Raw genomic sequence first — 26,060 nt, 5'->3', positions numbered from 1 at the left:
TTTATTTATCACTAGCTGAATCTATCATAAGGTATGGAATTACAGCTTGGGGATTTTCCTCTAAAACAAATATAAATCATGTTCAAGCAGTTCAAAATTCTCTTGTTAAATTATTAGCTCATAAAAGTTTATATGAACAAAGGCATAATGTTCCACACCTTTATCAAAATCTGAAAATCCTCTCGGTAAGAGCAATTATGTGGTATAAAATAATTTTTCAGCACATAAATAGCCCTATGTACATAAATAGACTGGAACACACTTACAATACTCGATTTACATTAAATGAAGGACTAATCGTACCAAAGCATGTAAACAAATATGGAAAAAGAACGCTAGACTACATGATACCAAATTGTTTAAATATGTTACCTGCAGAAATCAAAAAATGTACAAATATAAAAAGAAAATTTTTGTTGAAAAATTGGCTAGCTGAAAGAAATAGTTTGTACTAGACTCTAATACAAACTATTTCTAACTGCATACGCTTTAATTGTTTTTTGTTTTTATTTTTATTGTATTACACCTCTCATGATATGAATGTATACATTTGATATAATCTGTTTAAGTTAAAAGCACCCAATGACAAACTACTTTAAAGTAGTTTATTGGGACTTTTTGATTTTTGTATATTATTTTTGATATTTAATAAAAAAAAATAAAAAAAAAAATAAAAAAAATGTCACTGTGGTTATTCAATCTATACATGGATTATTGTATATAAGAATTGAAAGAGGTGGGATTGGAAGAGAATTTGAGTAATCTGAAAGTATTTTGCCTGTTGTGTGCTGATCATGTGGTGCTGATTGCTGACTAACAGAATGAAAGATATACAGTTTCTCTTGTCTAGGATGAAAAAAGTATGTATGAAGAATGAGTTAATGATGAATGTAAGTAAGTTTAAAGTAATGGTGTTTAAAAGAGAGAGTACGAAAACAGTGTGCAATATAGTTGTGAATGAGGAATACTTGGAACAGGTGGATGAGTTTGTGTATTTAGGAAGTAGGTATGTTTACGATAGATGGGAAGGCTGACAGAGATATTGAAAGAAGTGTAAATGCAGGTAACTCCATTAACGGAGGACTGGCAGCAGTCCACAACGGAGTGCTGGTACCTAACCTGATGTATTAAAGTGAGGCATAGAACTGGCAGAGAAAGATGAAAGTAGATTGAATGCTGTTGAGATCCCTGAGGCGTATGTGTTGTAAAACCTTGTATGATCGTGTATGGAATGTAGAGATCCGCATAGTGTGCAAGGCTGATGTAAGCCTAATGAGTAAGATTAAGAAAGGTAAGCTTAGATGGTTTGGGCATGTAGAGCGAATGAGCGAAGATAGGAGTGTAAGGAGGATATATGATGCAAATGCGAATGGTAGCCGAAGACGGGGACGCCCGAGGAATACATGGCACGATCAAGTGAATCAGATACTCGAGTCGGGCGAGACGATGTATGAATATGAGTGAGGCAAGAAGTGGGTGCCAAGACCGAATGGTTTGGCGGTCCGCCCTCTTTGACTACCCCTGCGGGATAGCGGCATGATGCTTAGTTAGTTAGTTAGTTAAAACAGGGGTGGGGACCCCTTTAGCCGTCGCGGACCAGTAGGATGTTTGTAGTATCACACATGGGCCGCGCATATATTTTAGTAGCAGGGGGGGGGGGGGTCTAAATTCCTCAATATATTATTATAACCCCATTTTGCCAAGTACCGATATTATTTTATTTTTACATTACAAATAAGAATTCTTATATTACAAAACATTGAAAATGCGTTACCAAACTTCATGTTCACAAATGAGACTACCAATAGAAATTTATAACTGCACTGAGGAACGCGAGAATAGTTTCCCTTGGGTTGCGTCTACAGATGAGTCCGCAAATCGAATTTTAAGTTCGTTCAAAACACAAGACTGGTTTAAACTTAAAAGTAATTCTGTACATGAGGCAGTGCCGGCCCTTTGCGGGCGCAATTGGAGCAGTCCTCTCCGGGCGCCGAATAGCCAAGGCGCTAACAATCCTAAGTCATCGATTTTTTTTCATATAAACGGCGCCACACAAAAAGATAAATTACCCGAATATTATTGATTAGAGTAATCACCTACATAGTTGTCTACTGGTTTTGACAAGTAGCGCCAAAATTTTATTCGCGCCAGGCGCCGTTTGGCTCAGGGCCGGCCCTGAAAAGAGGCCACGAGCTGAAATAATAATATAACGCAGTACCTACAAGCAAATGGTTTTCTTTGGAGTTTTGCAGTTAGAATGAAATAAGAATTTAAAGTCCAATCGGAACATGAGAACGGTTTCCTTCAAAATAAGTACCTACTTGTAACGTAAATCCAAGCATATTGATCGTTGATATTCAATTTTATTTCTTTAAAAAACAATTCAGTAGGTACCTAGCTAGAGAATTGCAAAAAAAAATAGTTTCTATCTACTTCAGCCCAAATAAAAAAGAAATATGCATAGGAATATTTTCAGTCCACACAATGAAAGCGAAAATCGCAAAACCCAAGGATTCATTTATTTTGAATACCTATATTTTAAATTAGCTAGATACCTATATTTTATTTTAGGTAGGTACCTATATTGCGCATATGAAAAATGTGATATGATTGCACAAATCACAACGTTACAAACGGAAAACACAGATAAAACGCAACATTTTGTGGGTAGATTTTTGATATTTTTTACCGAAAATGAAAACTGAATGTTTTGAAAATAACACATTGAGCAGCAGCTGTGCGGCATCTATTGAAATTTTCTAGAATGTTTTCTGCGTGGTAAACATCAAGGGAACTGTTACCAACATCCGAAACAATCATGTAAAACAGGAAACTTCATTGCGGGAATCGCTACTAAATTCTAGTTAACAATGCGATCTTTCAAGATCTAGTAAATAGAAAAAATATTTTTTGAAAGAAAACCTTCGTACTTTATCGATAAATTGCAGTGAAAGCATAATATTTTTATTTTAAAACTTTTCACTCTGTTGTTTGTTTCAGAAAGCTTTGACGGCGGCCATGACACATTCTGTCAAGATGGTAGAATCGGAATAATCGTCTTTTGTTGTCAGTGGCTGTCAGTTGAGTGTGGGTGTCCGTTGCCGTGAATCTTGTTAATTTGTTTGCTGTGGGAATTTTTAATTAATGCAGCATTGTTGTTATAAGTGCATGTGATAAAGCAGCAATTAGTTCTTCTGATAACCAGGTGAGCCTATGTATTTTTGTTACTTGATTACCCTGTCCATTTCAATAGCGAATACAGTGTTGAAAGAATGAGCACATTGTTAGTTTAATCTCTGTCACATTGTTTTGTTTATTTTTTAATTGTATTATAGTATCTACGATTGAAATACGAAACTTTTAATCATAAACCTTATCAGTTTGAAATGTCCATAGACGCAGGTGGTGTTTATTTATTTATTTAGATAACATGCACTCGTCAATATCCAATACATTATTCGATATGAGTATTGAAATAATGTCAATATTACACAATACACAATATAAATAACTTTTCGGTATTGTGACAAGTGTCACCTCTCGTATTTTATTAGATCGAGTAATGGTACTTCATCGATAGTTTCGACATGCACCAAAAAATTATTCAACTGATTTCCACATCACACCAGCCTCAAAATTCTAATAAAACCATTTCGAATCAAACTTCCAGGATCATTTTTAATACTAGTTTTGATAATTCATACAATATTTCAAAATAATTAACAGATATTCAATGATGTAGGCATATAAATGTTCAGCCCGCTAAATTAATATGTATTATAATCTTATATAAATACACCTACAACTATCCAGTTAGATACATGATTGATTTCCTTTCAAAATATATTTAGGAGCCAAGTGCACCCACCAATGATACCCACCATTCAAATTCATCAACACTATTGTTTGATGTGTGGATATAAACATGATTTATGAAGTTAATTCATTTTACCCCTGAATTATAACAAATTGAACCTTGATCCTTCAACGTGACCACATTTAACAAATTGTAGGCCCCCACATTCATTTTTTTAAATTGTTTTGTTCTCATAATGTAGTTTAAAAGGCATTTAACTAGTCTCTTTTGACTCTTGGGATAACATAAATTAAAGCATTTGAGTAAGTACACAGAAGTACTCCTAGCACAATCTTCATTCAACATTAATAAGATCTCTAACTATGCAATTATTTATGTTCTCTTTTATTGTACCTATGTTATTTTATGTGCTCATCCTCTGAATGGAAAACATATGTATTTATTTCATGTCGTGTCACTTATTCTTTTGTTCGGATGAACCCAAGCCTGACTTAAATCCTCTCTATTATGATTTTTTTTTGCATAATGGACTAAGTACTTGTCATCGTTAAAGTAATTTGCTACGAACCAAGGTTTTATAATATCTCGTCTTATAAATCTGTATTATCGTTGGATGATCTTTGATTGCTTGTGCACCTTAATGTCAGTAAACTATTGAAAAAACCTCACAATTTATCCGGTTGAATACATCGGTAGTTGAGATTGTAATTTTGTTTTAGTTAAAAATTACATATTGCTGTTTTATTTTACAACATTTGTCGTAAAACTTTTTTTACTATCTCTTTTTTTTAATTTTAATGAAGTTTGAAACCATGGAAGCTCCAAATGATAAGGAAAATAATTTTATTTTCATTTCCCTATTTAGAAAGAACAAGTACCACGCGGTTTCTTCTTATACATAGATAAATAATTTTTTGTAAATATCATTTTAAATTTAGAATGGTTGTCCCTGCCAACCTGATAATATATATTGGCTTTCGCTCTGAACTTCTGAACATAATCCACATTGTCTTTGAATGATGTCTAGTGACTAGATATGAACTGCCAATTATATGTTTTTTTTCTCTTTTCTTCTATGATAAGATGATGAATATCTACATCACGTAATATCAGTAATCTCCTCCACAGAGCCTCATATTTGGTAAGCAAGGACTTTTGTGTTTTATGAAATGTCATTTATTTACTTATTTTAATTTTATTTTCGGAATAACTTCATGAGTAAAACATCAAATTGTAATGGTTTCAATTCATAGATGCGATCGAATCTTTTTCTGATTTTTCTGTTTCAAATTTTCTAATATTATCTTCAATGAGTAAATATTACTTATTTTAAATCAGGTACTTGATTCAAGTCATGTTCATCATAAATTTCTTCCTATTTAGCATTTTTTGTTATTATTACTCATACCTACGTCATTTTTTTTTTTAAATTTAGCACTTTATAACTTGTTGTAAAATGTACTGTGAATGTCAAATTACAAATAAAATATATCAATTCATGTTCTGAAAGGGAGTAGGTACGTCGGTACCCTGTGAGATTTTTCCAATTCGTTGGTCCAAACTTACGTAAAAACTACGTTTAATCTATGTATGTAAGCTATTTAAGACACCATCCACCTAAATTAATTTCGAAATCATACTTTGTTTCATTGACTATAGAAATGGGACATGTTATAAACACCCTATTTTTTATCTGAGTAGTTGCATGTAACTGAATAAATAAAGTAAATTCATAAATTTGCGCGTTAAGAATATTTAAGTCTCCAATATTCTATAATACATAATAACTATGCAAAATCCTATCAAAATCATGAGAAATTTCAAAACGAAATAGGTATACAAGCTTTGGTGAAAATGCCCATCCACGAAATCATTGAAAAATGTTGAGATTTTTCCACCATCGCTGCTTATCGTTGCGATAACGTATGGTGATTGTGATCTGCTCAACCAGGTTGACTGATATTATAAAAACTACTTTATAATAATAATATACGGTTGAAGTATCTTTGCGAGAACTTATTGAGATGCTGATGTGCTCAACCAGGTTAACTGATATTATAAAAACTAAGTTATAATAATATTATACCGTTCAAGTATCTTTGCGAGAACTTATTGAGATGGTGATCTGCTCAACCTGGTTGACTGATATTATAAAAACTAAGTTATAATAATATTATACTGTTGAAGTATCTTTGTGAGAACTTATTGAGATGCTGATCTGCTCAACCAGGTTGACTGATATTATATAAACTACGTTATAATAATATTATACTGTTGAAGTATCTTTGCGAGAACTTATTGAGATGCTGATCTGCTCAACCAGGTTGACTGATATTATTAAAACAAATTTACAAATTTTCCCAATACGGAAAATGTGCGATTTTTGAATACTTAAATTTTACTTTTGGCGTTTGGCGTTTGGCGAAGTTGGCCGAGTTGTCGACCCCATTTCATTTCAAGGGTTTACTGGGAATAAGGAAAAGTAATATTTTTTACATTATTATTGAGGGCTTTCTTATTTCCTTTTTTTAAAAATTATTCTGGAAATCATGAATATGTAAGGAGCGTAATCTAAATCCGTGGCAGGAAAAATGGCACGCTCTCAGTGAATTAATTAATATGGGTGATTGTAATATTGAATCATTTTTGGAGATCGCAAATATTCTGCTAATCCGGACTTTGACATCAGATCAGATGATCTCGAATTAACACGCGGATTAGCTAAAGTTATACTTCATACATAAAAACCTTTAAAATGTTTCTGCATTAATTTATAATCCACGATGAGAATAATCCCATTGATTTTGCCGATAATGATCGACCGCTAATAATCCACGTGATGTTTAATTTAAAATCACTACAAATGATTCTCTCGAAGCTACGATATTCTCAATCATAGTGTTCCTATTACGTAGATACTATTTGACTTGGGATTTTCTCAGAATACGAACGAGAGTCGGAATAACAATAATAATTCCTTTGAAGGTTTCCTGGAATTCCAGAGGATTACCTGCCTAAAGCAAGCTCGGGTCCTATTCAACGGTGAAATCCTTCAATAATACGTCGCTCTATTGGGTCCGCCAAGGTCCCGGAGGCAGAGGTAACTAACTACCAGTGGCGTGCCGTGAAATTTTAAATTGGTGATCTTCATGAATTGAATTCTATTTTTTGAGACAACGACCTTCTGTCTCGTTCTTTGTATGCTCGTGAAGAAGAGGAAGAAAGCTTTCAATTCATAGATGACAACTTTTAAGGAAGAAAGTAGGTACCTATAAATAATAAAAAAAATTAAAACATCCTGGAAACCTTTCCAAAGAGAAGAGCACGCTTCGGATTGATTATTTCAACTGTCGCGCTTTTTCTAATAATCCGCATCTTTTAACAAGATGTTTCATCTTTTTTCTATTATGTGTTTATTGTGTAAATTTTACATAATATGCTATCTAGTTCTCGGCGTTTCCCGGGCTATACGCAGAGGTTTACGAAATCAGATGTAGACAGTAATTATTTTTCTCTTATTTTGAACGTCATTTTAATTTATATGTCAACATTCTGCGTTCAGAGGTTGGTAAAGTGGGAGGAGGTGGTTTTTGAAATCTCTCGTAAAGAGTGACGTTCCTCCTATTTTGAAGGTCAATAATGCCAAATTACATCAATCTGTTAATGAAACTATAGATATGTTTGAAGAACAAATCCAAACCGGGACACTCTTCTTTATATGTATATAATAGGTCGATGAATTTTATTTTTTTTTGTGTTTTTTTTTTAATTAATTGATCTTGTTCTCCAGTTGATACCACCATGATACAGGTATGAGCCTAATACGGTGGTCGAGAGAACTCATATAAAATGTAACGTATGAAAAAATTCAATAAAATTATTGCTCTCCAAATAATCACGGCACGCCTTTAGTAGCCGGCTGCCGTTTCTTGTATCCTTTCATCTGAGTAGGTACCTATCCGCCCTTGTGGAGATTTTTCACTACAATTATCCAATTGTTAATATTATTATACAAAATATTGCGTCGTTGCTCCTTTATTATACGTCTTTGACGACGATTGTAGCAATTTCCCAAGTCAATTTAAATGTGCGACCCTATTATAACCCACGCTTTCTCAACCCTCCCGCACCGTTGGGGGGTACTACGCATCCCCCAAAAGAGAGTTTTGTGCGATATCTATGTCATTTTTTTTACATTCCATACCTACTATGTAGTTTAGATAAACTTAGAAAAACAATTCAGTAATCGTTGTGTATTTAAAAATATATCCGGTTGCTTTTAAGATATTAAATAATATCTCAGATCCCAATTACCGTAAAAAAATTCCTCCCGCAAACAAGCCGCGAGTGCAGTCATTAAAAAAAAATTTTTTTACTAGAAAGCGCTACTGTAATGTTACTCTCAATTTTGTACTCTCACCGTTTTACTGATTTACCACTGGTCGAAGGTGGGTGATGTCCTGTTAAAACGGTAGATATATGGGGGGACCCCAGCGACCCCCTTCGAATGATACCTACGTGATTTTTACCTTCAGGTACGTAAAGCTTTGTTTAAAGTCACATTGGTAAACAACAGTACATTTGTATCTACCCCAACACACCTGTCTGGGATTTCTTACATATTAATATTCTAGCGATACCTGTATTAGTCTGTTATTCCTTGCCCTTTAGATTATAGGGGGATAGTTTGCATTACGGCCCAGCTGGTAACATTATTCCAGTTGGCCCTGCTTGCCCCTCGGGTCACGGTATGATAGATTTACCGTTATTGTTAAACAAATGCTGAGTTAATTTCACAACGGCACAACTTATTACAATTGCCCAAGTTGTAACGAAGCTTCTTACAAATAGACACCGGAACACGAATTTGATCGTGTGAAGACGAGCACTCACTCCAGTTGTTGGCGACAGTTGTTAATCTGCACAACTTCACATGGTGATTGATAGATGTCGAGATAAAACGACCCATTCTGATGTTACAAATGTCAACCATGTGCAAATGTAGGGCGCGCGTTTGATGTATTTCCCGACCGAGGTGCCGAAGGGATCAATACGCTAGTTCCTCGGAGCTCATTCCATTGTAATACCAGTAAAACACGGACAGCACTCCCACCTAACGCCTGTGCTCTGAAGATTGAGATCCGTTTGTTAACATGATGAATCTATCAAACGTACCGCCAGTTTTTTTTCCCAAAGTCAACCCTAATGTAATGAATAGTAAGTAATGTAATAAAGTGCCTAAATGTAGTAAGTAGTGTAATAAAGTAGTGGTAGTGACTGTAGACACTTGCACAGAGAACTCGAATACTTTGGCCATATTGTTAAGAAGGGATAAAATAAAGTATTTTCTCGTGTGCACTGGAAAAAAAACTATGAATGAATGAATTATGAAATTGAAGAACACTGATAATGTAACAGTCTTTATGCGACATCTCTCTTAAACGGTTTTCTCTAAAATAAATATATATATCGATGATAGTTTCAACCCAAGGACAGGGGAGGCAAAGAAAAAAAAATTGTATCGTGGGGGACAATGACTATCCCGCTTAGCTTTTCCGCCACCCGACAGACGAATCACGTTTTTATACAATAAAATAAATACATAATAATGCTGTCTGCCCACAAAGGATCCTTCAGAATCGCCAGTAATGTGATACACGTCACAAAACCGCAAGCATAATAAAATTATTCGTGAGACGTCTCAGTTTTCCAAGAATTTTTTTAGATTAATTCAGATTTATGACTTCGTTTGAGGATAGTAGGTTTATCTTGTCGGAATAAACGAATGTGTTCAATAGTGTACCGGATAACGTATATATATAGTACCCACCTATGTACATTGCAAATAGTGAAGTACTAACTCAGTTAAAATAGGAAATAATTACATGCATTGTACGGCTTCATGAACTTTTCGAAGAGATAAGGCTTCAGAAATCGAAAACACACGTTAATCATGCTTGAGTGGGTAACAAATTTAGTTTATCAGGTGTTTTCTTAAATTGTTTATTATGAATTTAATTAAATGTAATAAAGAACCTACTACCACCACGGTAAGCGGAAAATGTTGCTCGTTTGTGTGATGACTTAGCCAACCTAGGAATTGTACTCACGAAGCCTGGGTGGGATCCAAACGCGATGCCAACGCAGCCACTGGCCGGATTGGATTATTGTTATCTTACGAAGGATCTCTATTTATGAAAAAGAAGCCATTTCTTCACTCCAGTTTATTTTAAATCTTCTTTTATTCCTAGAACATGAATCCCGCTGTATATCCTTTCACAAGAGATCAATAATATTTATTATTCAACTGTCGTTTTTTGGGGCGCTATCCTCCTAGGCTTTATCATATGATAGACTAACTTACATTAACTCCGTACAGAAGGTCCTGAAGAAAATAATTTCCCTCAGGGCCTGTGTCATCTTTGAGGATGCTGCGTGGATAGATAGACGCTTTTTAATGAAGTTCCAGGAAGTAAAAAGGTCCGAGGGGTGATAGGAATCTGAGGGTCATTGCGTACGACATACGTGTGAATCTATAACTCCTATTGCACTACTATCGCCTTGCGGGGTCGAGAGTGTCCAGTCGGAGGGGTCAAAGGGTCTCCCTTAACTGGCATCTCCTAATCAGGCCTTTCAAGCAGCTGGTAGGCGGACGCAGCAACTGCCAAGACCTTGACAAACATCGTGCACACTTACTAAGTCACCAAACATAGTGAACCTTTTGAGGTTTTCTTTGGCAGAGGTGTTGGTTACCCAATAAATGGTTCTCGGGGCAGCAGTACCCATAATCGCCTCCTAAATGAATTATTGACTGAAACAATATCGAAACAAAATCGTCTTCATAATACAATGGTCTGTTTTTATCACCATCCTAATCCTAGTTTAGAATTTATATAAATTCCAACAGCATTTTTACGACTTTAGGTGTCGAGTATAACGCAAAAATGTATGCCCCAAAACTTGATAGAGCCTCTCAGTACTGTTTAATCCCAGATTAAATTACTTCCCGGGATTAGTATCCCAGCGCGACGCAATGTGCTGGTGTTATAAATACTGCCCGTAATTACAATATAATTATATTTATGATTTTTAATTTATTACCTCTATCAATGTATTTGAGTTGGAAAATCGACATACGTAAGTAAAGGTGGGAAATGGCAGATAAGCGAGATGTGTCGCTGGCTATATAGAACTTTTAAAACTCCCCATTTATTTGAACACTTCGGAAAAGCATCTGTTTTTCTAAACCGTTAACCAACCCTTAATGCCAAATACACAATTACGGCAATGCAACCTTTGAATCTGTCAAAAAATTGTGATTTTCCATTGCTTGATTCAGGCTGTTTTGATTGCTAGTTTATTTTGACACATTTGAGTGTGTTTTATGTCTTCAAATGCAAATAAAAATATCAAATTTATCAGTGTTTTCCCCTCCCCGAAAAAATGTTAGAAGGGGGCTTAACAAACTTGCACCTTAAGTTATCGAACTGTCAAACATAAGTTTTGTCAAATTTGGCGCCTCGTCTGGCGGGAATATGTGAACACAATTACGCTTCTTTTTAACACACAATATGCTTTCAGCTTTGCATACCAATTGAAACGCGCTTCCTTTAGCTTGGGTAAAGAGATGAGTTCAATAACAAAGATTTACTCCAAATTCCTGTAATGCATACTACTTTCGGTCAAAGAAATTTTAGGTACATTGCAACAAGATTTTACAGAACATAAAAAATATGATACTCAAACAAATTTCAAAAAAGGAAAATAATTTGGATCAAAAGTAAATAATAAGGCCTTTACCGGTGCCCTCGCCCAAATTCGAAATACTTGATCTAAAAAAAATATTGAGCGATCATATTATAATATAAGTGTAGGTATTTAAATTAACTTTCAAAATGACTGCCTCAACACAGGCTAGCAGCTAGCCTAGTTAGGCAGGTTATCAGAAACCTCAACTTTTTCTATTTGTTAAATACTACCTATTGTTTTTATATTATTTTCTGTTGTTAATTCTATTTACTACCTAATTTATAAAAAAATGTACACTATGGACACCTAACATGTATTCTTAGTTAAAATTGCAAATTTCTCAAGATAAATTAATTTTTTTTTTTTAAATTTATATTATTAGTGTTCAATTGGTGTATTTAATGCCCAATTCGTTGAATGCTATTTATTACGCAATAAGCAAGGTCAGTAAGGTGAATAATTATTTTTATGCTTTTTTGTTTGGAATTTTTTTTTCAATGTTGTGATTCATTTAGACTAGGTTATACCTTATTATGTTCTACCATATAAAGGCATGGGCAAGAAAATAGTTTCGTGGTTCAAGAAACTGCCAACATCATCGGCTTCAATAGCCGAGAGTGGGGACGTGATGTAATCACTAATCGCCAAGTGGGTGGTGGGTGGCTAAAATCTTCTTCAAATTATCGTGAAACACGTGGGAATATATAGAAATTACATCGCGATCTATGTTTATAGCAATCTGTGCTTCTTTCGTCTATTTAAGATTAAATCAGAAAATGAGCCAGTTTGTTTTGTTCGTATGAAATGCGTGAAGTAGGTAGTTATTACTTCAATGGGAAGTTCTCGGAACGAATGGATAAATAAATCATTCAACAAAAACAGAACTTCAACCTTGCCTACTTACACACGGAGAAAAATGAGTATTGCTAATTTATTAAGAATCTCTTCAAATTATCCGGTTAAAAACGGGATTGCATGCCGTTTCCTGATAAACTTTTATTAAATTTGTAATATATCGGAACACGTTCATGCACCAGCATTTGCCTTGATAATATACTTTTGGGGATCTTGTGAGGAGGCGCGGAATTTCATTCCGCGTCTTTCAAGACGTGTCGTGAAGGTCAGAGTGTTTATTTGATGAGTTAGGTAGCCGTGATGAGATGACGTTGGACAGATGTAGTATTCTCCGGATGCAGGCGGTGATGGCTGGTCAAGCGCGGGTCTGTGAGTCGACGCCGGGCGCTAGTGACCGGACTCGTTGACTGTCAGGCACTGGCGATCTTGGCAATCAGTACTCCAGTGCTGACGGGAAGGCCGAAGGTGCGGTGGACCTTGTAGGCGGTTGAGCGGGAGCTGAGTAGACCAGTGAGGATGGTGCGTGTCCTCGTGGTGGTCATGGTGCGTGGATGAAGCGCTGGTCAGAGACGCTGGAACCAGGGCGCTGTAATCCATGTAGCGTTGGCCAGGGACGGCGATCTGGGCCAAAGCGCTATGATGATGTCCCGATGTAGTCCATGAGCAGAGCCGAGAAGAATGTCCTTCGCACAAATAAGGTGCGCGGATTATCACTCGTTGAGCACTTTGTTAACTGATGGCGGATTGATGACTGACTAGATTCTTCATGCTGTCGCTTTTAAAAGGTTAAGAAGCTTCTCGAACAATTTGGTTGCTATGTAGAATTTGCCAAACAAATAAATAAAAAATAAAAGAACATCCAAGAAGCTTGTTTGGAAAAACCGAAACTTCTAGAATTCCGTTCGAATGAAGTAGTGGCGTACCACTACATACTCTTATAATGACAAAATGTGAAAATATTTGAATTTTTACGAACACGTGTTCCGACATCGTGATAATACATTCGTATTTTCATTAAAGTTTATCAGGAACCTATCAATTCATTCGTTAAGGGACTGAAATCTCGTTGTTTTTAACCAGATTACTAATAATTTGTAGAGATTCTCAATAAATACTCATTTTTCTTCGTGAATTTGATATATTTATGCAGTCTGTCTGGAAAGAGTAAAGTTTTTTTTATCATTTTTTTGAGTACTAAATTCGTCGAAAGTCAAAATGTTATTGGACTTATCACGACAAAATCATCATACGTTCTCTCTACAATTTATTGGTAATTTGTTTATTCAAATATTTACTTTGCCAGTATCGAAAAACCCACTACAGTCGTAGATATTTATGCAGAGATGCAAGTATTCGTCACTACAACACACACTTACATACACGTTCTTAAATATAAATATACGTACCTACGCACTTCCCCTTTTTGTTATAAATTAATTAATCTCTGGAACTATACTTAATCCACCTAAAGAGGTTAGGTTACAAGTGCCTAACAAGTATATTCGTGGGATATCTCATGCACTTTTTTATGCTCCGAAAGCGAGGATTTTTGCCAGAATGCGAATCAGAACGCGCTAATCAACAAAGCGACTCAAATTTTTAACAATTATGCATTGACCATCGACATATTCAACGTCACTTACAGATAGTTCAGCAACTATCTATATGTGTACTATCTACTTCAAATTTGTAATCTTCTCCGCAATATATTGCTGGTGTAAAACCGTCCTATTTTACACGTATATAAAAAATTGTAATCTTCTCCGTAATATATTGTTGGTGTGTAACAGTTTTATGGAAAACACGAAGAAACAAATGTGTGAGGATGCTTTTATCTGTCTTTTTATTTATCAAATAAAGTCGGTATGGTTTGATTCAGAACCATGGAATATTTTTATTGTTGTTTACGTAACGTTTTCTTCCTGCAGATCAAGTTGGAATGGCAACAATAACATTTTTATAGCATTCCCTCATCGAGTAAATGAGTTTTTGTTTATTTTATGAATTTGCCAGATGCCGGTTGATTTTCATTTTTTAACATTTTTCAACGGTTTAAAAATAAGAGCGATCAAAGAAAACACGAAAAAATTTGCACCGATCATATAAAAATATAAAATAATATTTATTTTGAGTAATTTACATCTGCTACAAACTGTTTCCCCACCATCTTCTAGCAGCCATTTAAAGGCCTCTAGAGGGGAAAACTTGTAACAAAATTACTAATTAAACTTTCAATATATTATCAAACATGCTAATTTCGGCAGTCGGTGAGTGGTGCTAAATATTCCCCCGTGAAATCATCTATTCGTGAAATTATTCACGTTGAACTCAAGTTAGCTTTGAATTTTTTTTTTTATAATTGGAACCGATTGTCAGGCAACAGTTATTCAGGCAAGCGATAAAGTAGGTCCCAACAATATTTAATTTTAATAATAATTCTATATTTGAAATGTGTACTTCTGTTGTTAATTTTTTTTTGACAAATTTCGTGATTTTTCGTGAAGTTTATTACTAACGGTGTTTAATCGAAATGAAAGAAAATCTCCAAATAATTTCTAAAATACGGGGCAAATATTTTATAAATTCTTTCTGCTTCACAAATCCTAAAAAAACTAAATATCCCGTGATTTTTCACGGGTCTGTGCTAGTATATTGAATATAAAATATACATTGGAGGGGAGGGCTTAGGGGGTTCAAACCCCCCACCCCCTCGGCCTCAGAATTTCATAGGAAAAAAGAGAATAGTGTTCGTTGATCGTTGAAAATACAATAATATTATTTGCACTATATTTTTTATCAATGTGACGTAAATATTAAGTTGTGAGTCCCAAAAAACCTTCTAATAAATTTTCCATCCCCCATCTCCCTTCTGCCTTGCATCTCCCCTCTCCCTTAGGGTCTAACTCTCCCCCCATGAATCCTATAGCTACGCCACTGATATTAGTTAACTACGATAAGTTATATGTACATAAAGCGTATACCTTTACACAGGAACTTGATAATTTTTATCTACATTATATTATACTTTGCTCTTGCGATGACCCGAATACAATAAGGTAATTCGAGGTAATCTAAACAACCAACGATTTTTTCTTTGTCTTATTTCAAGGTTTTCCTTTTTAATACGCAATTGAAGTTCGTGAATAGGTTCACGTAATTCTCCTAGGATCCTGCACGGTTCACAGCTTTCAGATCTCGATCTTAGGTAATTCCACCTTAGCACGCACTTTTCAACACACTACGTACTTAGTGGTAACTTAATTAATGCTTTAACTCATCTTGGCACGAGACCTTCCCAGAGAAAAACACAACTTTATTGCGTGTTTTTATTTTATGTATTTATTTAACCTAAGATTTTGATTAACGTAATATAACATTTAAAATACAGACACATGTAATATAAAATTTTAAGTATATTATTTCATACCTTAATATACAGGGTTTTCCAATAAGAGGTGTTATTTTGATATTCAATCGTAAAAGATCAATGGTTTCGTTGCTTGTGTGGCACGTAGCGCCGTCTTGTTGAAAGTAAACGATGTCCAGATCAATACCATCCAATTCCGGCCATAAAAAAATCATTAATCTCTCGATAGCGCAATCCATTCACCGTAACTGTTGCTCCAGCCTCATTCTCGAAAAAGTAAGGTCCAATGATTCCGCCGGACCATAAACCGTACCAAACAGTCACACGTTGAGGATAGAGAGGCTTTTCAACAATAACTCTTGGGTTTTCCGAGCCCCAGATGCGACAAGTTTGCTTGTTGACGAAGCCGCCGAGGTGGAAATGGGCCTCAATACTCAAGATGATTTGCATTTGATTCACTCAAGTGAATTTTAATAATTTCAATGCGTTGTTGAAGCGTGTATCGTTCCATTTTTATTAATGGCGTAGTTTCTACTTGTCAAATATCAAAAAAATGTAACAGCTTCAAAAGTAACATCTACCGAAATAGCGGGCTATTCAAAATAACACCTCTTATTTGAAAACCCTGTATAATACATTAATAGATTTTGCACCCGCCCTCGTCTTTGTAATATAACATTTTAAGTATTTTATTTCATGACTAGGTATTTACATAATTCTATGTTTCGCTCTGTTAAAACAATTTTTGCACAAGCGAAAAGACCTTCGATCTCTCAGAACAGATTTCAAATAGAAACATTTTCCAGCTTGTTTTGGTGTCTTGTTCTCAATTCCATGTGTTTTTTCCAACGCAGAGAAAAAAAACCAAAAAAGGCAATCACATCAACGAGCACCGTGACTCACATCACTTGCTTTGCATAATCTTTGCAATCTTTAATTAATTTATACGATATGGCCTAGAACAGGTGAATAAAAGTATTTTAAAAAAAAAAAAATCACATCAAGGACATTTTACAATATATTTATAATTGCAGCTTTATTAAACTAACATCTTTCGGGCGTCTTTATATCTTCAATGCTAGTTGCTCATCGTAGGTCACATTTCGTTCAATTATGTGGGCACATCGCCTTAAATGCTAAGTTCTCAAATGTTATTTACTTCACTTGAAAAGCCACGAACCAGTTTGTGAGGCGCATCCGAAGATTTCGTCTTCCTGATGTGTGTTATGTCGGTTTGAAAGCGACTGTTCAAACATCATATGACCGTATTCCACGCTCATACCGCGAAACTTGGGATGATTCATTTTATGAAAAATTTAAAAAAAAATGTTATGAATTTCTTATTTTTGTGCGGTTTACAAATGGTGCGTGTGAACATAATCCTATAATATTATTAATTCTCCGCGCTCTGTCAGCTGTTCTAAATATTGCGTTGATATTGAACTTACAATATTTGTTTATATTTTAAACGATATTTGCACATATTTCCAAATGAATAACCGCTGCTACTAGGCATTACTACTCACAAAAGTTAAACTTATAATAATGTTTTGCTAATTTATACTGCGCCGTGAAAAATCACCTCAAGGGCGCTTATGGGAAAAGAAAAAGCAACCGCAAGCAGCATCTCGCGACGTTTGCGGTTGTTTCGTCCCTTTCCCATATTTCGCGACTCGGTTCGCGGAAATTTTGTCGTGTTTATACCTAGTACGTTAATAAGATTACTAGACAATTTTATTGTCAAATATCTTGTGACGCGACTAGGGGACAAACTTGGCAAGACGGGACGACGCTGTTGCACTGAAACGGGACGACGCTTCGTTCGGCCAGCCTCGTGACTCGTCGGCTCTTTCCGCCCGGCTGTCACAACTATATAACATGAGTATCCTCATTAAAATTGGCAATGAATCTATTCTAAATGATGATAATTTTTTAATTTATAATATGTTACTTTGTGCATATTTAAAAAAAATATAAAGATTTTTTTACTTATATTTTCACTCAGTTCATTAAAAATCAAATTCGAAGTTCCATGCTATTCGTCCCGTGATAGCTATATGTATTTTTAAAATATTTAAGTTTAGAAATTCCAACTTGCAATTTATTGGGAAACGAAGCTCAAATCGAAAAGAGGTTATACTGCAAAATCGAATCCAAATGTGAGATAGATTTTACAGTTTCCCGTCTGTACCACTAGTTTCCGGACACCATGTGTACATTTTCTGGCATGTGCATACACCGTAAGCAAACACAGAATATTTATATTTAATAAGTTCTGAATTTTCTATGAAATTCGCCTACAAGGATGGTCGTCCGTTATTTTTTATGCAACATCCATAATCATTGGCTGTATTGGCCGGCGAGTTCGCTCGTTCGTAAATAGTTTATCCGTAACTTGCTCGGTTCCTGGAATTGTTTAGGTTCTAACCGCGATAGTTAGTAAGTTGTAAGGTAACGGAACAAGAAACTATCGTGGACCCCACATTGGCTAACGCAATCCGACAGCTTAGTTAACCAGCTGGAAACCACGCCACTATGCATAGATAACCTAACATAATATAAATTAATGTATCTTTCTGTAGACCTTTGAAAGATCATTCGTAATCTGAACACGTTGGCATTTGCATGTTAATAGCGCGATGAGGATATATTAATATTCATATTTTAATGACGTGCGTACGCAAACTTCATCTTCGTATCATTGATATTAGTGATGTGCATAGTCTAAAGCCGTTGATAATGGTAATGTTTCGAATTAATCGATGGAATTCGTACGTCTTAATGATTTTTTTAGAGAGTTTCAGACTTTGATAGCGTCGTCCTTTATTTTAGACTTAACAGTGTTACCCTAAACTGAGTCAAAATAATACTAATAGCGAAATTCCCACCACAAAGCACCACACACTTTTTTACGTATTAACACACGAATAAATTAATGCTTATCCCTACCCGACAATTAAAGGTAGAAACACACTGTGTTAACGTACACGATGCACGAATTACTACGTTCCCAGGTCAACGTGCACACTGGTTCTACGCTCGCAACGTGTGGCCACGTGACAAGAGATCTCTAGTTCTTAAGTACGCGGCGCGCAGGCGATTCACAAAACGAATTTCAGTACGATTTACTTAGTTTATTACTTTATTTAGCTAACTGTCAAAACAAAGAACCATAAATATACCAAATATAACAGTAGATGCATAGATAATACCACTCGTAGATGTGAAATCAACTCGTTGGAGGCGTGACGCCACCCCGTCTATCTAAACGTCCTTTACTCGACAGCCCAGATCGGCGCAGACGTGGAAGCGTAAGCGGAAGGTTTGCGTTGCATATGACTAGTTTGTTTCTAAAGCATCTATTTCCATTAAAAGTGTCCGGCTTGTAATTAGTCCAGATATCTTAAGGCCCCGTAGTAAGCGTTCAAAGATGGTTGGACTGAAAAACTATTATATAATGTCACTTAAAACTATACATGTTTACCTATTAATGTCACATTTAGTAAAAACTTAATATAAGTATACTTAATTTTAAAAAAAGAGTGAAAATTAAATTACATTTGGCATTTCAAAAACATTTGGTTCCTTGGAACAGGCAATCTGCCTAGCTAGAAACTAAATTCGACCCAACAAAACGTAATAACACTTGTACCTACTCATTTTAAATATATGCTCTCATTATGCTATATTATTACTGTTATGTCTCCTTTAAATGTATCTAATGTAAAAAAATAAAGGGAAATATTTGAATTCGAATGTTAGAGGGAGCGCGCTAATATTAAACCGATGATAATTAAAAAATAAAAATAAATTAATTTAAACGCTTATTTTTATTGGTATATATATTTGTATTTTTTCATTGGTATATTGTTATTTTATCTGTATAAACATTGTAATTATTATAATAAAACAAATAATATTATATAAACATTGTAATTAAATAATTGTGGTTAGCTGGAAGAATGGGGTCTACCCATAAGCTACACCTTCTGTAATTTTTATTTTACAATAAATAATTTTTGATTTGAAAAAAAAAATTAAGCGAAAATGGTGAAAATATTTAATTTAACACGACTTGTTTGAAATAGAGCAAAAATCTCTTGACAAATGCTTTAGTTACATTTAAACACTGTGAATTTTTTCATGCCTATTACGTATTAAATAACAGAACAAAACGTGTTTTGAATAATTTTCGGAGCTTTGTGATTTTTTTCTATCGAGTGAATTTCATATAATTAACGTTTTGGCATAACAGATGTGTAGATATTATCTTCAAAAATAACATAATTTTTTAGGAACTTAAAAACTTTAAAGTTTTCAAAATAAATATGCTATAAATCGGTAGAAATCGGGTATACGGGGCTTAATGCGTTTGCTTACGTAGCCATAGGTAGACCCAGTGCACAGACATAGGAATTAATAGACGAGAAGATAATGGCGAGGGGTAAAATCAACTGTTGAAGAACGAAGGGAGTAAGGCTGACTGTGATTCGTCAATAAATCAATCTGACAGTAAATAGGCATCTCGCATTATAATATCACCATTTACTTCTTAAAAGTAAAACCTGCTTTTGAATGAATAGACATTTTTACATGGGAGCGCAAATTACTCGCCACGGTATGAACAAATTTGCGAAGTCCAATTTCGGCAAAAAAATTCGGTTCCATTTTCAGAGTCGAATATTTCGTTTAAGTATTTAGTTAAGACACTTTTATAAATGTTCATAATTTACTTCCCAGCAACCAACCAGCTTTGTGTTTCGCGTCCAGACGTTTCTCGATGTGATAGTATATGTTTCTAAAACTGATCTATATTATACGATGTGAATATGCTTAAAATAAAGTAAAATAATGCTTATATATGGAATGTAATACGACAATTGGGTTTATTCTCTTTTTCACATCTATTTTTACAAGTTTTCATAGTACAAGTCAACATTTTGCCGTGTTATTTCGTAAAATGAACCGATGATGCCTCGACCATAGTTCGCACAAGAATGATGACGTCACGTTTTCAAATTTCACTTGAGGCCATACGCGAGCACAGCCGGCTCCAATGGAACCGGTATGGGGAGTGGGGATAATACGCTTTTAATCACTTAGGGCAGGTCTACTAATATTCATATGTCTATGACCCAGTGTGTTTCTATCTTTAGTCGCACAGGAGCAACTTTAGTTACGGGCAACAGTTGCGTCGCAATAAAATCTGTTACGGTGTATATAAGGGAGTGGGCACACGAGGCGACGCGACATTAGAATTTATGTGGATTTTTACATAGTTGCCAACTGTTGCCGCTACTTTTTGTGTGCAAGTAGGTAATTGTTTATTGATTTGGTAAATTATCCTACTATTTAAATATTTTAGCTGTTACTAGATTCTAATTTTACTTATGCTTATTCATTCAAGCTAATTAAGTATTTAAAACATTTTTTAATGTATTTTTACTAAATTACTTTTCACACCTAATAAATGTTCTAGGCAGTGTCAAGTAGAGGTGATAGTAGAATTAAACACGATGTTATGAAGCGGTGTTAAGTCTTATTTAAAAGTAATTATTTAAAACACCTCTTCAGAACAAGTACCATTCATAGCATTAATTTTGATTAAAATTATAGAGAGCACGGTCTGGCAACAAATAGACCGCCGGGCAGTCTATTGTTTGTTTCCGTTTCCTTTCGCTGGGTACTCTGGAATTGTTACACGAGCGGGACGGCCGTGTAATGATCGCACAGTCAATGAGATTATAATTCATTTTTACCCTGGATGGGCGATCGGATTAAAAAAGTGTACATCAGTATTCCTGATGCGGGTTATTCGGTTCTTTTTTACAAAAACCAAGTCGGTGCAGGCTCTATTAAATAAACGTCCGTATAATGGATGACCGTGTGTGTGTTCGTGAAGATCACAAATAATGTTCTACTGAAGTTTATATACGCGATCCCTTGCAAATCGTTATTCCGCGGACTCCGGGAAATGAAGCATTCACCTCAAGTGGCGCGATACAAGCCGTATTTTTCTTAATAAGATACGGATAATAAAATCACAAGCCCGGACGGCACCCGCTCAAGTAATCTGCCGATCAGCTCAATGGATGGATTCGCTCCATTAATGTTACATAAACGATAGACCCGATACGCTCCAGAACCGCTTATCAGCCACCTTGTCGGAGACGCTGGACCCGTCTCCTGGACCAAAGCCCTGATGGTGCCAGCTCGATCTGTCTGGGACAGACCACCGCCGGCCGTATGGAAGCTCCCCGCTCACTTTCCGTAATTAAGTGGTTAATCAGTTTTAGATAGAATTAAGAACCAATTTTTGATCCCTGGGGGTAAGTGCCGAGTCATAATATGTAACATGTTTACTTAAATATATTCTCCATGTTTTATAATGTGCAAAAACAAAACTACTGCTTTCATTTCACTACAATCAGTAGAACCTGTAATCCTTTGTGTGCCCATGCCTTGGCGACAGTTTCATGCTCTGCCCATCCCGAACATTACTCGAGGACCGAGTATTGGCGCGCAGAAAATCTGCAAAGTTCGGGATGGCATTTAATATAAAATATGGCCGGTAACAATTGGCGCCTCAACGTGTTTTGGCTCGTGGTGATTGCATGTTGTGCTGATTTTGGTGAAATGTTTCATGATTAATTGACATAATATTGTATCACATATGTCAAGTGATTTGAATATTGTTTCATAACCTCAAATACACTCAGTATTCTTGTAACGATAATTCATAATTTGCGTTATTCTATGGTAAAATCTTGCGTAAACTTTCATCTTTCATGAAATCTATGATTTATCTATGCTTTTGTAGCTGTCAAATTTTATGTCAACACTAATTGGTAAACAAGATGATTATATGGGAGGTTATGTCAAACTGTCTAATTCATAATTATTTACGATTATTTTACGATGTCATTCACTTGTTTGATCAAGGCATATTTGCGTTTTATAATATTATTAGATTTTTACGCTAATATACATAATATTAAAAACATTTATGTCGGCGTTCTACAATACAAATTGTAAGTCCACATTACAATCGATATGCGTTTTAATTACTCGTAAGTCAACAAACACTCAATATTATTTATATACATACCTACGTCATTTTTTTTCGCCCAAATTAAATGATATCTTTGATTGACAATTACATTAGGCCGACGTTTAATAACGTTCCACAATATAATAGGGTGGTCCATTTTTCGCAATTCTCATTAGGGTGGAGCATATTTTTTTAACAATTTTTTTTTTGTTTTTTTTTCACAATTGTACAATAGAAGTTGAGCTAATATTACGTCTAATGATACTACAGCCGTCAATGAAGAGTTTCTTTTGTTTTATAAACAAAAAAAATTAAATATTTATTTTTCTCTTCTTTTACTTCTTTCTTTCTATCTGAACATCAAAGAACGTAATCATGTCTTCACCAATACCAATACCAAATATCAATGGGGCTTCGAAGGAGGTTCTCATTAAAGAACTTAAAGACAGGAATATTGATCCATCGTCGACTTCTCATGAGTTACGTTTACAGGCGCGCGCTTATAATAAAGAGATTAAAATACCTGCTATAAGTGAAGTGAATTCTGAATCATCGGATTCTGAATTAGACGACACAACCATTAAGAAAGCCCACATAATTAAACAAACGAAGATTATTTATAGGGACTCACACTCAAATAACGTAGACGGTTGGAAACTGAAATATGACGGAAAAAGTAGTGTAAGGGAATTCTTACTATTAATTGAGGAGAAATGTAGGACAAAAAATTTTAACCAGGATCATCTTGTACGCGTTTTTCCTGATCTTTTAGAAGGTTTAGCACTCCTGTGGTTCAGGTCTATTTACACTCAGGATTTGAAATGGGACGATCTTTCAAAACTTTTGATAAGACAATTTGAAGCAAACGACCTTCAAACAGATCTTAAGGTAAAACTATTTAACATGACACAACCTAAAGGTATGTCAGTGCTAGAATTCACTCTCAGAATGAAATCATTAAACAATATGCTTGAAGCTAAACTACCGGAATTAGAACTTTTGCGGTTGGCAAAAAAAGCTTTATTGCCTATGTATACAAATTTACTAGTCTCAAGAGATATATCGACATTCGAGCAATTGACTACTCATGCAGGCAACTTGGAATCTTATGCATCACTGTCGGATGATTTCGTATCTTTCAACGTTTCTCAACCAAAAGTAGACTTACCTGTCACTAATAAACCGGAGAAATTTGATAGTACTGCTAGACAAACACCTAATTTTAATAATAATAATATGCATAGACACCAAGGTTATAACCAAAATCAGTACAGAAAACCAAATAACAACAATTATTCCAACAACTATACTAAAGTTAGTCTTGGAAACAGAGATAATAATTATAAATACAATAAACCGTCTTCTTCTACTTCTAACACATATACAAAAACTGCACACGAAAATTCTAGAACGTTTTACAATAAACCATTCTGTTCATATTGTAAACTATCGGGACACGTTATAGAAGATTGCAGGAAGAAAAATTCAAGGTCTAACAATCCTAAAGTGGGAGCTATCAATGACAAAGCTCATAAAAAGTCAAAAAACTAGGTCGGAGTCTCTCTTGCTACAAGCCGTCCTTGGCGCAGAGGAAAAGCGAGTGGGAGAGTTGGCTCCGAATAGTTGATAAATTTCTTTCATCCCCATCAACCGGAACAGTGGGCCCGCTGCCACGGGAGATGGCTATTGAAAATGATAACCGTCCTTATACTTATGTACATATTATAAATAATTTCTACAGTGGAATGCTAGACAGCGGCGCTTCATTGTCATGTCTAGGAGGCAATAGTTATAAAATTTTTAAGGAATTAGGTATTAAGTTAGTTAAAGTTAAGTTTAGTGTTTATACAGCGGACGGTTCAAACCAACCAGTCTTAGGGACAATGTCATTGCCGGTCACGTATAAATCATCCACAAAGGAAATTCTTTTCTACGTCATCCCGACATTGTCGCCTTCAATTATTCTAGGAGTTAACTTTTGGAAGGAGTTCCACATCGCACCGGAACTGTTTTCGAAAGCTACTCTTCCTGTTTCGGAAGGAAATATTAGTGGGTTGCGGGCTATTCGGCCAGCCTCATCCCTAACTATTGAAGAGAACAGGGAACTCTCTAAAATAGTTAAAAAATTCGAGTCAATTTCTTTTGAAAAAAAGGGGTTAGGTCTAACACACTTAGTTAAACACAAAATAATTACAACAGGACCACCCATCAAACAGCGGTATTACCCTCTTTCACCCGCACGGCAGAAACAATTAGAAACAGAAGTTGATGAAATGCTAAAATTAGGGGTTATTCAACCTTCTCGTTCACCATGGTCCAGTCCAGTAATAATTGTAACAAAAAAAGACGGAACAGCTAGATTCTGCCTTGATTCTCGAAAAATTAATAACGTCACGGTACGTGATAGTTACCCTCTTCCCTATATTGCGCGTATCCTAGATAAACTGGGCGGTGCCAGATATGTTTCCTCGATTGACCTCTCCAAGGCATTTTGGCAAATAGCCTTGGACAAAAAATCATGTGAAAAGACAGCATTTGTTGTTCCTGGGCGGGGCCTCTTTGAGTTCACTCGCATGCCGTTTGGTTTGAAAAATGCTCCTAGCGAATTACAAAGACTAGCGGATGCATTGTTTGGACCTGATTTCGATGATAATGTTTTTTGCTATTTAGATGACCTTATATTAGTATCGGAAGACTTGAAATCACATTTAAACTTGTTAAATCGGGTGTACGAACGTCTACGAGACGCGGGTCTCACCATTAACTTAAAAAAGTCAGAATTTTGTAAAGCCGAGCTTAAATACTTGGGCTATATGGTGGATTCCCAGGGACTTCGCACTGATCCAAGTAAGATAGATAGTATTAAAGATTTTCCTATACCGAAAAATGCTAAACAAATTCGGGCATTTGTTGGCCTGTGCGGTTACTTTAGACGGTTTATCAAGGGATTTTCAAGCATTGCAGCTCCTTTAACAAGTATTACTGGTTCAAATAAGGGAATTAGTAATTTTAAATGGTCACCGGAAGCTGAATCCGCATTTATTGCACTAAAGCAAGCACTTACTTCTGCCCCAGTCTTAAGTTGTCCAGATTTTTCGAAACCCTTCGCTATACACTGTGACGCAAGCTCCGTAGGCATTGGGGGGGTATTAATTCAAACTATAGATGGACAGGAGCACCCTATTGCTTATTTTTCGAGATGCTTAAACGTTCACGAACGT

General features: G+C 35.3%; 1 protein-coding gene across 1 annotated transcript in view; it reads left to right on the top strand.

Moving 5' to 3' along the window:
* Window positions 1–3,066: 3,066 nt before the first annotated feature.
* The window catches only part of LOC149425353 (uncharacterized), a 149,311-nt gene continuing 126,317 nt past the window's right edge, over window positions 3,067–26,060 (top strand). The window contains exon 1 of the mRNA XM_089650567.1: window positions 3,067–3,205. The gene's annotated coding sequence lies outside the window, so the exon portion shown is untranslated. The remainder of the gene's footprint in view (window positions 3,206–26,060) is intronic.

Source organism: Hesperophylax consimilis, chromosome 3 (assembly GCF_061612785.1).
Source record: "Hesperophylax consimilis isolate HC1 chromosome 3, BYU_Hcon_1.0, whole genome shotgun sequence".
NCBI lineage: Eukaryota > Metazoa > Arthropoda > Insecta > Trichoptera > Limnephilidae > Hesperophylax > Hesperophylax consimilis.
The sequence above is the reverse complement of the archived record's forward strand: the minus strand, read 5'-3'. Positions and strand labels throughout refer to the sequence as shown.